Source organism: Medicago sativa, chromosome 8, assembly GCF_051527215.1.
Source record: "Medicago sativa cultivar Bolivia chromosome 8, Bolivia_mono, whole genome shotgun sequence".
Lineage (NCBI taxonomy): Eukaryota > Viridiplantae > Streptophyta > Magnoliopsida > Fabales > Fabaceae > Medicago > Medicago sativa.
In genome coordinates this window covers 38620907-38628823 of record NC_140756.1, presented here as the reverse complement: position 1 = coordinate 38628823, position 7917 = coordinate 38620907, and the positions used below count along the sequence as shown (strand labels likewise).

The 7917-nt window shown below is 39.1% G+C and overlaps 1 long non-coding RNA gene across 1 annotated transcript; it reads right to left on the bottom strand.

The window, feature by feature from the left end:
- Positions 1-3416: 3416 nt before the first annotated feature.
- LOC146898979 (uncharacterized) lies at positions 3417-5468 on the bottom strand. Its single transcript, XR_015021999.1, has 2 exons — positions 5044-5468; positions 3417-3670 (listed from the first exon to the last, which is right to left on the bottom strand). It is a non-coding gene; the product is annotated as an uncharacterized LOC146898979 (long non-coding RNA).
- Between the last annotated feature and the right edge of the window lie 2449 nt (positions 5469-7917).

The window sequence follows — 7917 nt, the reverse complement described above, 5'->3', positions numbered from 1 at the left end:
TATAGCTAAAGCTTGTAGGATGGATGCAGAGGGAAGATTCCAAGAAATAGTCAGGAAGGAAGATGTCCTGCTACAAGGTTACTACAACACTCTTTTGGGTGGGAAGAAAGATGCAAAGCCTTCTGAAATGGAGATTCACAACAGGATGTTGGTGAAATTCAGTAATGATTGCTTCTTTCAAAGAGCAGGAGGATCTGACCAACCCAACAATCAACAGAAGCTAGCAATTTACTTCATGGCTATTCTGGAAAAGATAAACTTCCCAAGATATGTAATGGATCATCTCTGCTGGGCCATAAATGAAAGCACTATCAGAGGAAGAAAACAAGTACCCTATGGAAGATTGCTGTCTGAAATCTTTTATCAAGGAAGGGTGCTGGAGTTCTTAAAAAGGACAAGGAGTGCTTCTGATAGATGTTTCGAAGTCTCTACTGCTGAAAGGACTATCAGTAGTTGGAGCTTATGCTCTATGAAGTTCATCAAAGAAGCCCCTAAAGATGAAAAGTGGTTAGAGATGACAACTGCTGAAACTGAGATAATCAGGGACTTTCCTCCCATCTTTAAGGAAAGTGACTCTGATTTCCTAGTTCAATCAGTAGCTGAGTACGTCTTGGAGGAAGATGCGAGGTCTCAGGAGGAAGCTGCTCTTGCTAAAGGGAAAGGCAAGAAGGCCAAAGCAGTTGCTGTGTCAGAAGCTGCTGTTTCTGATGCACCTAAAGGGAAAAGGGCCAGAACTAGTTCTGAATCTGATGCTGCTCCTACTAAAGGAAAGAAGGCCAGAACTAGTACTGAGTCAGAAGCTGCTAAACCTGTTTCTATCAAGGAAAAAGGAAAGATGCAGAAGGTTGGTGCTGCCTCTATTCCTCAGAAAAGAAGAAAAGGTAAGGCAGATTTGGTAATCACCCAAGAGCAGCTGAAGGAAGCTCTTGAAGAAATGGAGAAAGAAGAGGCTGATCCCAAGCTGAAGAAGAAGAAGGCTCCCCTTCAACTTGTGAGTCCTATGGTTGAGATGACTCCAATAAGGAAAAGGATGGCAGATGAACGTGCTTCTAATCTTATATCAGACAGAAAGGAACAAAAAGCACAATACATTCATCAAAGAAATGAAAAGCTCAAGGCCTTGGGATTGGAAGATTGTGATAGGTTCTACAAAGATAAATTGGCTGAAGTAAGAGCCATTGCTGGTAAGCCCACTGAAGACAATGAGGAAGACGATATGATGCTCATTTTTGAAAATGCTCCAGAAGAGGGAACTTCAGAAGTAGTTCCTCAAGCTGCTGATCCACAGAAGATCACTTCTGAAGCTGGCCCTGCAGATCAGGTAATTCAGATTCCAGTCACCTCTATCCCCATTTCACCTTCTTCACCATCTGTACCTGAACCAATAGAAGACACTTCTGTCTTAGACAATCTTGCTCTCCATTACTCAGGTGAGTTACCCATAGACAAATCTACTTCAGAAAAGGCCTCTGAAGCAAATCCAGAAGCAGCTGCTTCTGAAAATGTTGTTTCAGAAAACCCCCATCAACAAACACAGGAACCACATAAACCCACAACACCCCCACAATCACCAACAGCTACCATTGACCCCCAACTCAACACTCATACATCAACTTCACCACAACAACCACCAACTGAAACTGAATTTCAACCTTTACCTGAACACTCCCCAGAACCAACTCCCATGGATGTTGACATCTCTCTAGTCAATGTTCAAGCCTCAACCACTACCACTCACATTGCCTCTGACCAGCCTTCATCTTCAAACACACAAACACACTTTACCATTCAAGTTCCTAACCCTGTTCAAGATTTGGAAATCAGTGATTCTGATCTTGAAATCCTTGAACAACCACCCTCAAACATCCTGGAATCTGGATATATTACTTCTGAGCTTCTGACAATCCTTAGTCAATTGCATAATCTTGTGGATCAACGAAGGACAATTGATCTCACAAGTGCATATGAAGACTCCTGGGCATCACTTCAGAACCGGGCAACTGAGCTAATTGAAAGCTTAAGGGCTAAGTGCATCAGAAGCAAGGAAGCTTCTGTCAGTCAGGAAGTTAATGGAGCATCTGAATCAGAGTCTCAGAGTAAGAAGTTCTACACTGCTCCTGGCAAACCAGCCTTTCTTCTCAGAAACGGACTACTTGACCAGAGAAGCCAGGTTGTGTAAGCTTCTGAAGAAACAGATGGCACAGCAGCAGCAAGAAGCCAGAGAAAGGGAACAAGCTCTTCTCCAGAGGCAACAACAGCTTGAAGAAATGTTGCAGAAGAAAATTGAAGAAATGGAGGAGATGAAGAAACAACAACAAACCAACCCTTAGTTGCACACCTTAGTGTTATCTTTTGTTTGTTGTTTGTTTTATATTCTTAGTCCTTGTTTCTGAAACCATCTTGTTCTACTTTTCTATGCTTCTGAATGCTTACTGCTTCTGACTGTTTAGCTGCTTCTGATTTTTTTTATATTCATGTTCATATATTTTTTGATCTGATTAAATTCTGGTATACTCTCTTTTGTTTGAGTTTTTCTCAAATCTTTTTGTCTTTTATGCTTATTTTTTACCTTTTTTTTGATAATGACAAAAGGGGGAGTATATGTGACAAGTATTTAAAGGCTCTGAGCCCCATTAATGGCATTTGAAATTTTTGAAAAACTTCTATCATTTTTTATACCTTATTGGTATAAGCTATGAACGAACGAAGAAGTATCAAAATTCAAGTAAAATTAATTTAACCATTCTTCTTATCTATAAGTTAATTCTTTCAATGATTCAATTTTGTTTTTAAGCTCTGATATTTTTTATTGTGCGAAAAATGAATTTAATTAACCTGGATAGAACTTAGGGGGAGCTTACAAACCTCACCTTAAAGACTATCAGACTCAGGGGGAGTTTGAGCTTACAAACCTCAGATTCTGAGCTTACAAACCTCAGAACCCCAAAGTCAACTTGTTAATTAGATTAACAACAATTGATCAATTTTAAATACTTTTGTTTGTCATCATCAAAAAGGGGGAGATTGTTGGAACAAAATGTGCTTAACAATGAACCTTAAAAAGTTTTGATGATAACAAGGTATTAAAAATTGTAAATTGGACTAGCTAATATTTGTTCAAGTGTACAGGACCATAATTATAAAGTTACATCATCATTGGTTCTGAATGAGCAAATAAAGAGCAAAGGAAATGAAGCTTAGATGATTCTGAAGGCAAAGCGCTCCTGAAGTCAAGCTGCTCCTGAAGAAATAGCGCTCCTGAAGTAAGCTGCTCCTGAAGAATAGTGCTTCTGAAGACAAGAGGTCCAGAAGCCACATCATCAGAAGCTGCGTCACTGTAACACCCCGTTTTCCCAACATAAAAAATTTCATTTAAAATCAGAGTATTTAGTTCATAACGGAATGTCACACACTACTTTAACATCTCAAAACAGATAATAATAATTATCCTTCAAATTCAACATCATGAAAATCTTAAACTGTTGCAGCGGAAAATAGTTCAACATTTAAAAGTCTTGGCACACAGACCTTATTGGAAAATCTCATAAATTAGTTCATAAGAGAGACATGTAAGGAATAAAAATAAAAGCAAGCCCCCATCCCGTTACGTATCAGAGCACCTAGACACCAAGTGAAGAGTCCACTCATGAACGCCTCTAATCTTTATTACCTGCACATTACCCACGGTCGAGGCAACATATACGCAGAAGGGGTGAGATTTCATAATCAATACATTAAGCATATAATCCAATAAAATGAATTTAACAACTTAAACATTAATAACATGTCAACAATTAACAATCAGTATATTTTTCATGTCATAACAAATACAATCATCAAATATCATTACTAATTTTCATCACAAATCATAATCAACTTAACACTCGACTTGACGACACAACTCATCTTTGACCATGCAACTCTATCAACTCAACAACAACTTGACAACACAACTCATCTAGACCATGCGACTTTATCAACTTGACAACAACTTGACAACTTAAACATCATTAAACTTCTTGATATGCCAATGCATGTGGTACCAATCAACAACAAATGAGCATAATAGGCTCTTCAACGTGTGAGCACAAAGGCTGCCGGGCCTAAAGCCCCCAACTTTAATGAGCACAAAGGCTGCCGGGCCTAAAGCCCCCAACTTTAATGAGCACAAAGGCTGCCGGGCCTAAAGCCCCCAACTTTAATGAGTATGCAATGAACTCAACTCCCAACAACTTAGACAACGACGTGTACAACTCATATGACTCATAATCATGGACAACTTCTTAAATTCCAACAACATAGACCGACAACAGAAACAGCAACAACATACAACAATTAACAACGCTTGAATGTGTTAACATTCACGTGAAGAATTAATTACATCAATATAAATATCATAAAACATCATTATAGCATTCATGCAGCAACACTTCTAATTTCAGTCACCATAACAGACTTCTGGAGCTTATGAAAACATCCTAAACAGCTCTCTAACTTACTTCTAAGGTCATCTCAAGACTACACGTGCGAAAGGATCGCATCGGGACAATTTTGGGCAACTAACAGCCTAACTCGCAGTGGCGAGTAACTTCACTCGCAATGGCGAGCAAAGTGTGCATTCTGGGTGCCTACGTATTTACTCGCAGTGGCGAGTTATTCTGCTCGCAGTTGCGAGCTCACAGGTCACTCGCAGTTGCGAGTTGTGTTGCTCGCAGTTGCGAGTTCTGGGTTCTAGCTCGCAGATGCGAGTGTTCTTGCTCGCAGGTGCGAGCGATGAATGTCAGTACGGCCACAAACCTAAAAATTCCAACTTTTCACTTAATCTCCTAATTCTAACCTCAATTCAACATCTAATTATCATCTTATGGTATAACTAAGTTCTGTACACTAATTTAGCATCAACCTAACATCTTTTCATGATTCAATCATCAAATTCGGTCTTAAACCTAATTCCCAATTCTCACCAAAACTTAACCTAATCATGCTAAATTCATCCTATAGAATCATACCCTTAATAGTAATGAAAATTAGTCTCACCCTTACCTGGATTTGAAGCTTTCACATAATATAAGAAACTCAGCATCAACAACAAATCTTAATAGTTTAACAACGAGCGTCTCTTTTACGTCAGAGTAGCGACGGTTTTACTCCTCAATTTCTCTTCCTCGTGCTACTGTTGATGTTGTTTTTCTATAACCATGTGCCTCCTAGCCGTCTAGTGGTGCGTGCCTCCCTTGTCTTCCAAAACGTGGTCTCATCAATCAAAAACGTGATGCCAAGATCCTTCCTCCAAGTACTATGCGGCACTATATATCTCCCATGCCAATTTATATAACCATGTGCCTTCCTCTCTATTGTGATACGTGAATGATTAATTGTTCCTTTCCAAAAGGTGGTTCTTGTACCAGCCGTAATGCTTTTCTCTTCGTGTGGCTCTCCCCTAGCGTTTTTTTTTCTCCAATTCCTTGTTTATATCATCATGAGACCGTGGTGTTCTTTTTTTTTTAGGTCATCTCACATGTTATGCCAAAGCCCAATTCTACCATCAAACTTTCTAAATTCACAAAATAACCCCATATCTCAATATTTATTTTATTTCTCATATCTTATTTTATTAAATAATAAAATAAGTCTCAACACCTCATAACATCTCTAAAAATCATAACATCACATAAATCGCATAATTTTCATATAAATCATATATCTCTCATAAAATCACGTAAACCTCATAAATCACTTAAATTCATAAATCATATAAATATATTTCTAAATAATCAAATAATTTACGACGGGCGTTACAACTCTCCCCAACTTAAAGAATTTTCGTCCTCGAAAATTTACCTCAAGCAAACAATTCTGGATAAGACTCCAGCATCTTACCCTCTAGCTCCCACGTTAAGCTTTCACCAGTCGCTCCATCCCAACGACTTTCACAAGAGGTATCTCTTTGCCCCTCAACTTCTTCACTTCACGATCCTCGATCCTCACCGGTAACGTTTCAACCGTAAGGTTGTCTCCAACTTGCACATCATCTCTCTGGATCACATGAGACGGGTCTGGAACATACTTCCTTAGTTGCGACACATGAAACACATCGTGCAAATTCGATAAATGAGGTGGTAAACCCACTCGGTACGCCACCGTTCCAACCCTTTCCGAAATCTGATACGGACCAATAAACTTCGGAGTCAACTTCTTTGACTTCAATGCACAACCAACACCGGTCATTGGAGTAACTCTCAAGAACACGTGATCTCCTTCCTGAAACTCAAGGTCTTTCCTACGCTTATCATGGTAACTCTTTTGTCGACTCTGCGACGCTTTCATCTCTTCTTGAATCATCTTTACCTTCTCAGTAGTCTGTTGAACAATTTCCGGTCCTAAAACCACATTTTCACCTGTTTCAAACCAACACAACGGAGTCCTACACCTTCGACCATACAAATCCTCGAAAGGTGCCATTCCAATACTTGAATGATAATTATTATTATATGTGAACTCTATCAACGAGAGATGACTATCCCAAGTTCCACCTTGCTTAAGTACACAAACCCTTAGCAAATCTTCAAGTGACTGAATCGTTCTTTCCGACTGACCATCTGTTTGAGGATGATAAGCCGAACTCAATCTCAACTTAGAACCTAAAGCCTCTTGCAAACTCTTCCAAAATCTAGAAGTAAATCGTGGGTCTCTATCTGACACAATGCTCGAAGGAACATCATGCAGCTTCACAATGTCTCGAATATAAATATCTGCCAACTGAGACACAGGAAAACTAATATTAATCGGAAGGAAGTGTGCCGACTTCGTCAATCTGTCAACAATCACCCAAATTGCGTCATTCCCTTTAGGAGTATTTGGCAAACTCGTCACAAAATCCATGGATATACTATCACATTTCCATTCTGGTACATCTAACAGTGTCATCAACCCAGCAGGTCCACAAACTTAACATCAACTTTCTGCGCATCTTTAATACTTTTCAAGAAATCATTATCAATCTTCAGCATTCCTAGCTTAACACTCCGAGACGACATTTCACAACTAAGCTCAAATCTCTAAACTGTTCAAGCAATTCAAATTCTTGAACCATCATAGCAGACATATGTAAAGTCTTCCTACTCAAGGCATCCACAACAACATTGGCTTTACCTGGATGGTAATTCAAACTAAAGTCATAATCTTTCAACAATTCTAGCCCTTCGCTGTCTCATATTCAGTTCCTTCTGATCAAACAAATACTTCAAGCTCTTGTGATCACTAAACACCTCAAATCTTGAACCATACAAGTAATGTCTCCAAATCTTAAGCACAAATACAACTGCAGCTAATTCAAGATCATGAGTAGGATAATTTCGTTCATGAATTCTCAACTGTCTTGATGCATAAGCAACCACTTTACCATCTTGCATAAGCACACCGCCTAAGCCCAACTTGGACGCATCACAATACACCACAAGAGGTTCATCAGGTTTCGGCAAAATCAAAACTGGAGCCGTCATCAAACGCTTCTTCAATTCATTAAAACTGTCCTCACAATGAACATCCCACACAAAGGTTTTACCCTTACACGTTAACTGTGTTAACGAAAGTGCTATCTTAGAAAATCCTTCTATAAATCTTCGGTAGTAACCTGCCAAACCCAAAAAGCTTTTAATCTCTGTAACTGACTTAGGAGTCTCTCATTGTGATACTGCTTCAACTTTAGATGGATCGACCGCAATACCACTACCAGAAATAACATGGCCAAGAAAACTTACCTCACTCAACCAGAACTCACACTTAGACAATTTAGCATACAGCTTCTTCTCTTTCAGCACTTGCAAGACAATCTTCAAATGCTCAACATGTTCTTCTTCTGTCTTAGAGTAAATCAAAATATCATCGATGAATGCAACCACGAAGCGACCCAAAAAT